General features: G+C 39.3%; 1 pseudogene; it reads left to right on the plus strand.

Annotated features, from left to right (window-relative positions):
- Positions 1-4,655: 4,655 nt before the first annotated feature.
- LOC147445874 (uncharacterized) lies at positions 4,656-6,169 on the plus strand (annotated as a pseudogene).
- Positions 6,170-7,484: the final 1,315 nt, after the last annotated feature.

Consider the following 7,484-nt stretch of genomic DNA (forward strand, 5'->3'; position numbering starts at 1 on the left):
AGGCTTGAATTGTCCCACTAGGATGGGAATGTTGCACTTTTGGATCATGCAACAACATTTAGATATAGTGCTTGTACAAGAGCATAAATGGCACAAGAGAGAGGGATAAACCTTTCACTTTAAAATATCCTCATGCTTTTATGGGGGGAAGAAAAACGAGTATTCTGGTGTTCTGACTTTATTAGAAATTCTCTTAATCCTCACTGGATTCTTGACCACTCTTTAGGCAGATGCTCTGTATTGTCTCTTTATTCATAATGGGGTCCTCTGCATGTAGTCAATTTTGTATGCTTCTAACAATATGAAAGAGAGGGTGATACTTTGGGAATGGATTGAGGACATGCATCTACGTAATGGTATTGTGAGTGGTGACTTCAACATGGTCACGAGGGGGATGGTGCGCACGCGCACACACACACACACACACATGCGAGCATGCGCAAACGCACATGAGCTTGCACACGCGCAAACACCCATGCATGATAGTCAGAGTTAGTGTTAGTGTACATGCATACATCACGAGGAGGATTAATGTACTCAAGTGTATGTGAGCTATGATCAAAGTCAAATTGATAGGTATCCACATTCACCCTGCCCAAACAGGCTTCATTGGTGACAGATCTATTTATGATAACCTACTTACAGTCCAATTGGGTATAGAGCATGCTATAAATTCCAATGACAGGGTTATGTTTCAAATTGATTTGTCAAATTGTTATTTCTTTAATATTTTACACCTTTGGGTCCATCTCCCATTCCTCAGAGCCTAGAGAGAGAGAGAGGCGGTACATCGTAGGCTAGAGAGAGAGAGAGATAGAGAGAGGGGCGGTACATCGTGGGCAAGAGAGATGAAATGTTCTATGGTTATCTTGCAATCTATACTACTACTTTATAGAGCTTAAAAAGTTCTCGAGTTGTGAGCGTTGCCACGTGTCACGAATGTGCGTGCACATCCTAGAGAGAGAGAGAGAGAGAGAGAGAGAGAGAGAGCATGATGTTTGACCTTTAAGACCCCTTATACAATCTATCCATCTCTCTCTCTCTCTCTCTCTCTCTCTCTCTCTCTCTCTCTATAAATGAGAATTCCATGCACCATATCCTGCTTGGAGACCTTGCCAAACAAATTGCCCCTAAGGATACCAAGACTAACTTACCGACAATATAACCTTTCGTACAAGTGCTTATTTAAACACAATCAGAAGCTAGGAAATGTCTCGACTTTCTCGATGTTGAAACTATTATGTGTCATATGAGAAGATTAGAGAGTGGATGACATCCATGAAAAAAAGAGAGCATTGACTTCTTTAGGACAGAGATTCTGTCGTGCTAGTTAGCAGATGTTAAAGATACCTCCAAGGGTTTTTCTCAGAAACTAAAAGCAAAACACAGCTAGGATGCCATTACAAAACTGATAGCAGATGATGGCTCTGATCGCTCTCTCTCTCTCGCTCTCTCTCTCTCTAAATGAGAATGCCATGCACCTTATCCTGCTTGGAGACCTTGCCAAACATATTTCCACTGAGGATGCCAAGACTAACTTACCGACAATATAACCTTTCATACAAGTGCTTATTTAAACACAATCCGAAGCTAGGAAATCTCTCTTGACTCTCTCGATGTTGAAACTATTATGTATCATATGAGAAGATTAGAGAGTGGATGACATCCATGAAAAAGAGAGCACTGACTTCTTTAGGACGGAGACGCTGTCATGCTAACTTTTTTTGTCGAGACATTGAGAATGACGATGATGATCATTCTCGCTTTTACTTCACTTCATTTTCTTTTGAGTTGAGCCATTCTATCAAATCCACCAGATTGCATCGGTTTGGTCTCGTATGGCATTTTGGCCTTTTGAAGACGTTTAATATACGTTTTGTATCTCTCTCTCTCTCTCTCTCTCTCTCTCTCTCTCTCTCTCTCTCTCTCTCTCTCTCTCTCTCTCTCTCTCTCTCTCTCACACACACACACACACACACACACACACACACACACGTGCGCATGCACAAACGGGTATGCACGAGCTCGCACACGCACACACACCCATACATAACAAGATGAGTCTTTGAGGTTTTCGGCCTCTGGCTTGGCAAAATTCTACATATGGAGGGACATTATAGTTCATCACACCTTGAAACTATTTCAAAAGTTGAGGATACTCTCAAAGTTTAGTAGGCGGGATTACGAACCCTAGCCAAGGTGTGAAATGAAGCTGTACCTACCTAATCATAAGCAGGTGTACCTTAATTTTTGGCGCGCGAACTCAATGTTAACATTTTAGGTGGAACGAATAGTACTCCTGCTGATCTCTGTGATTTTCACCTCTTCTGCGCCACACAGCTCGAAGAGTTCCCATCACACAGGTATCGGCCAGCTGCAGCCTCTGCAGAGGGCATAGACCAGCTTAAGTACAGCCTGATCTCCAGGTGATCGTACTTGCCAGTTGCAGCGGGCCAGTTGCACGTTCTGCAGCCGCGGTCGGCCTCTGCACTAGGTCTGATCAGCTTAAGCTGCACTATCCGTCTCTCTTCCTCCAACGCCTGATCTGCTCTCCATTTACGAGGGCTGGTAGCCCTTGCGAGCCTGCTCCCCCCGGCCTGGCGCGTGGTCTTCGACCCAGTGGAAGCAATTTTGCATCGTCGTACAGCAACAGTGCCTAGCTGCAGTCGGCCTACTGTTCACGAGCTCTTTCCGCCCTTGTGCGCCTCCTCAGGTGGCCTTGCGTGCCCACAGTGCACGCTGCCATCCAGTGCACGCTGCCATCCAGTGCACGCTGAAGCTCGTCCAAAGTTGAAGCTGAAGCTCGTCCAGTGCACGCTGCCGGAGTTGATAGACTGCATCTTCCTCATGGGTTGCAGGCGCCCGAAGGTATACACCGCCCCATTTGATATTCGTTTAAATCTCTCAGTGCACCGCCCCATTAAGCCGCTGAGGGCACTAATATGGAAACTTCTACAATCCTAGCTATAGAAGCTCTAGCGCATCCGCACTAGCATAACATTTCATATAAAATCTTTACTAAAACTGCCTTTGGCTTTATGGTAGTGTGTGAAAAATATCTTACATGTTATCATTGAAGTTCATTGTTTTATGCGCAGAGAATCGACCTACTGCAATGTCCATGCTTTTTCCGAATTGAAGAAAATGACGACGATTCTAGAAGTTCGGCCGTGAGCGGGGTGTCATCAACGAAGAAAAGCTTCTCTGCGCCTTTCTTTTCTCGGGTAATTACAACTTAACTCTTGACTTTGAACCATGTCTCTTTCCTTTGCATTCACGCACATAGTTTGCACATCAACTCACATAGATATTCATATAAATTCACGGCCATGTATGTGCACATATATATGCCAAAAGCATTAAATTAAAATCAAAGTCATTGTTTAAAAAACACTTTATTTCAACAAGTCTTTCATGTGCATTTTTTTAAAGGGTTGCTTGTTGTGGTTCTCACACACACACAAAGAGATACACATACATATATTTAAAACAACGAGCTCTATCTCAAGGGACAAAGTTATGTTTTATCATTTTCATTTGTCATACCATGCTCGTGTCTATTAGATTCAAAGCAAAAAGGATTATATATTACAAGCATATTTGGTAGTAGTTTATTGTGAATCATGAAACATGTGTACGCATGTATTTAACTCAAAAATAAAAAAAATATGAGCATTTTTTAAAATTTGCACAGTTTTAAAAATGAAATATCCTTTATATAAGAGCGACGTTTAGCCGTGGCATAATCATGACCCTTGAAGAGGTTTATGTCATGCTTAGATTTCGTTGAGACTAAGTACGAGTACTCATCCTACTGCCGCCTTTGAGTGGGTCATTCCAATACTGTTACACGCATGTTATTAATAAAATAGGTTTGAATGCACGGTGCTCATTCTTCTCAACATGCATATGTAGGTTATGGCTCGACAGGAAGTAGTAGAAGAACTAGTTGCTGAGATAGCCTGTCATCTTGAAGGGCTGATCGTTTGGCCAAAGAAACACTTTTATGTCTTCGGGAGAGAAAGGCCACCAATACGCATTTCAAGAATAGTTATAGATGACACTAGGTGGTGGCCCGAGAATATGGCTTTAGTTCTTTTGAAAGAAACCTTAAATCCACTTGATTATTACAAAGTAGTTTTCCATGATGAAAATTGTATATCTCCAAGGATTTTAAGTGATAGGCTTGCTGTGATTAAAAGCCTTATTCCGAGAAAGAAATTGTGTCTTGCGTGAATGTATCCATCATTTATGTTAAAAGATCCAACAAGCATGTTCACAATAGTCTTTTATTGTATGTGACTCCAATTAATGAAGTTGCAGAATGCTGCAAAGTTATATCTGATTTGTATATGCGACTATAGTACTTGGTACTACAACCTTTGACACTTGCATCATGTACATGCAGTCCATTGCTCTATGGCAGACATACAGTCCTTTTGCCACCTTTGAGTGGGTCATTCGCATATTGACACACGCATGTTATTAATAAAATAGTTTTTGAATGCACGGTGCTCATTCTCATAAATATCTAATTTGTATATGTGACTTAGAATATGTGGTACTACAACCTTTGCCATTAGCATCATGTGCAAACTTGTTTTTTTGGGTCACTATGGTCCGTGTAACCATGGCTCACGACATTTAGGTGATACATGCATACATGGCTAAAGACAATAGCAATGCTAGAGAAAAGGGTAAAAGAGCTAGAATCAAGTGGTGGAGAGTCCTCTAAGGCTGATCATAAGAATAGTAAGGCAGCTGGAAGATTGTCTCAATGGCATAGCAAGGCTATACAAGTTGCAAAGGAAGACACAATTGAAAAACCAGTTCCGACATATGAGCAACTCTTCCGCTTCCCACTCAAGAAAAGTGATAGAGATCCATCTCTCTTGTATGGAAAAGAGTTCCTTGCAAAGTATTACGCTGATAGTGCACATGTAGTCCATTGCTCCAATCTGAGAACTGTTAGAGGTTGGATGAAAGCATTTGATTCCAAGCTTTGTGACCTACGACACAATCTAGAGGGGAAGGATGAACTTATGAGCTTCATTCAAGAGCACCATGATGAAATTGAGGAGGTGACGTTCCGTGGTGCAGAGTACCATTGGAAAGTGGAGGACATCTACACATTTTGCTTGCGTCACAGGCAAGCAAAGCGAAAGAATGGAAAGAAAAAATCAACACTGGTCAATACCACAAATTTAATATCTGTAAGCCACATTATCATTATTTTCTCATTGTTTTTAGCTATCATAATAAGATTGATTATGTGAAGTTGTGCACTGTAGGGAACCGACTTAGTGAATGCAAAGGCGGAAGGCAAAGAAAAACAGCTTGTGGGAGTTTCTAAATTCTTTATTTTTTTGTTTATTTTTAATTAAAGTTATTTAGAAATGTTATACATAAGTTGTAGATCGAGGAAAATTATTTACAACCTATCAATGAGGAAGTGTATCATCCTCATATTGACTTTGAGAAAGACCAGAATTATTCAGAGGCAATTATCACTGGCGTGCAAGTTGAAGCCCTTCTAGATGTATGTTTTCTCAACTTATACTATGTCGAATTATTTTGTACACTTTCTTTAATCTAGTTATTTCCTTTTAGGATGTAGAAGAAGAGGATGAGGCTTTAGCTTCAAATGGTTCTTTCTTGGCTCTTATTGAAGATGTCACAAAGGTATGTCTATGTTATTGTCCTTTACAATAATTAAACTAGCTATGTATTTAATGTGTTTTATTCTGATAACATGCAAAGGTTGATCTCATTAAAGAACAAATGGATTTTGAGAGCTCTCATGAGGAAAATCAAGTGGATGTGAGCTCTAGAAAGAGCAAGCGTGCACCTAAGGTTTACTCACATCTTTTAACTTTTATATGCTTCATACCCTTGTGTGCTTTGAGCTTTAACCTAACATTTTTTTATGCAGTGGAATCAAAAGATGATGGATATGATGCAGACTAAAAAGGCAAAAAAAGATTGCACCAAGAAAAAGGTAGTTGTTATCTATTGCCCAAACTTTCATAGTCTAGATCTCTAACTTAACTTTTATGCTTTCAATTTTCTAGCATACAGAGTGTATTGAAGAATGTTCTTAATGAGAGTGTTACTCTTCAAAACACAAAGGCCTTCAATGAACTCTCAAATGGGTCTCATGAATATGTAAGGAGATTGACTTTAGTTGTACTCATCTTTTGGCATGGATTAAGCTTTTTCAATTAAGTAGTGACTTTTTACAATTGAACTTTTATTTAGGATATGAACTTTGATAAAGACGACCAAGAGACGATTTTAATCAAGTTTTTAGAGGTTCCAATAGTTGATGCATTGTATATTACGCTAAAGGCTAGTTTCAATCTAGCAAAGCGTAGTACGGATTTCATAGGACATCGTCAAGAGCAAAGTGTGGATGGAATGCGCTCATCATTTGTAGTGTACCTTTTGGCCACAAATAAAGTTAGAATTTTCAAATGTGACTCTTCTCCACTAAGTGTGGATGATGTAATTGTGGTTGAGTGATGTTATGCTAATTTGATTATTTTAATGTAACCTTGAGACCCAAAGAAAGGGTGAACATTCTTGCATCAACTATTTTCAATTGTTAAATTTATGTTAGATTGAATTCTTCAAAAAGCTATTGTGAGTTACTCTTATATGTTGTTCTTTTCTAATGAGGTAGTCTCTGCTCCAAATACCCATGCATAATGAGTTCGATGCAAAGATTTAATTTCTTTGATGCAAAATCTACGACATATTTGTGAGACTTGTTATTACAATATTATTATTTTAATTATAAAATCAATAAATTTATATATAATATAAAACTTAGATTTAGGTGATTCACTTATGTGACTCTTTTTGTCTAGCTATTGTATATAAAACTAACGTGAATATTACTATGTAGATTTTCTTCCGTTCCAATTACTATGTAGTTTTTTCTTGTGCATATGTTGATAAAAATTCTATATAGTTTTTTTGTCGTGCGTGTTGGTCAAAAAGCTATATAGTTTTATTATGTGGGTCATTTTTACTGCATATATATACAATAAAAGGTTTCGTTTTTACTAGTTTGGACTTTTCCTACATATGTTCAAGTTTTATCTAGGAAATTCTTTTTTTTTGCTATGTAGGAATTGAATTAAAGTTCCTTGTGTAGTGACAGTGGGAGTAGCTCTAAGAGAACAACACCAATGTTGTAAAAATATTTCTCGTTGGGGTTGCATTGCAAGATGTGTATCTGTTGTTACGTGTGTATCCAGTTAATGACTTTGCCACTACATATAACCATGGTGGGCATCAAGCCATCGCCATAGCTATGTGCATCAAGTCATGGAAGCACAATGAAGCCCATCAAGATACATGGTTGTGTAGAGGGTTCATGGCCGTAAAGGGTGCACAGAAGGAGACTGAGCATGCGCGCAAGGATGCACCACGGGCTCAGGGTTGCAAAAGGGAGACTAAGCAGGGACGAAAGCATGCAC

This window comes from Adiantum capillus-veneris, chromosome 12 (assembly GCF_014529385.1).
Source record: "Adiantum capillus-veneris isolate H3 chromosome 12, ASM1452938v2, whole genome shotgun sequence".
Taxonomy (NCBI): Eukaryota; Viridiplantae; Streptophyta; class Polypodiopsida; order Polypodiales; family Pteridaceae; genus Adiantum; species Adiantum capillus-veneris.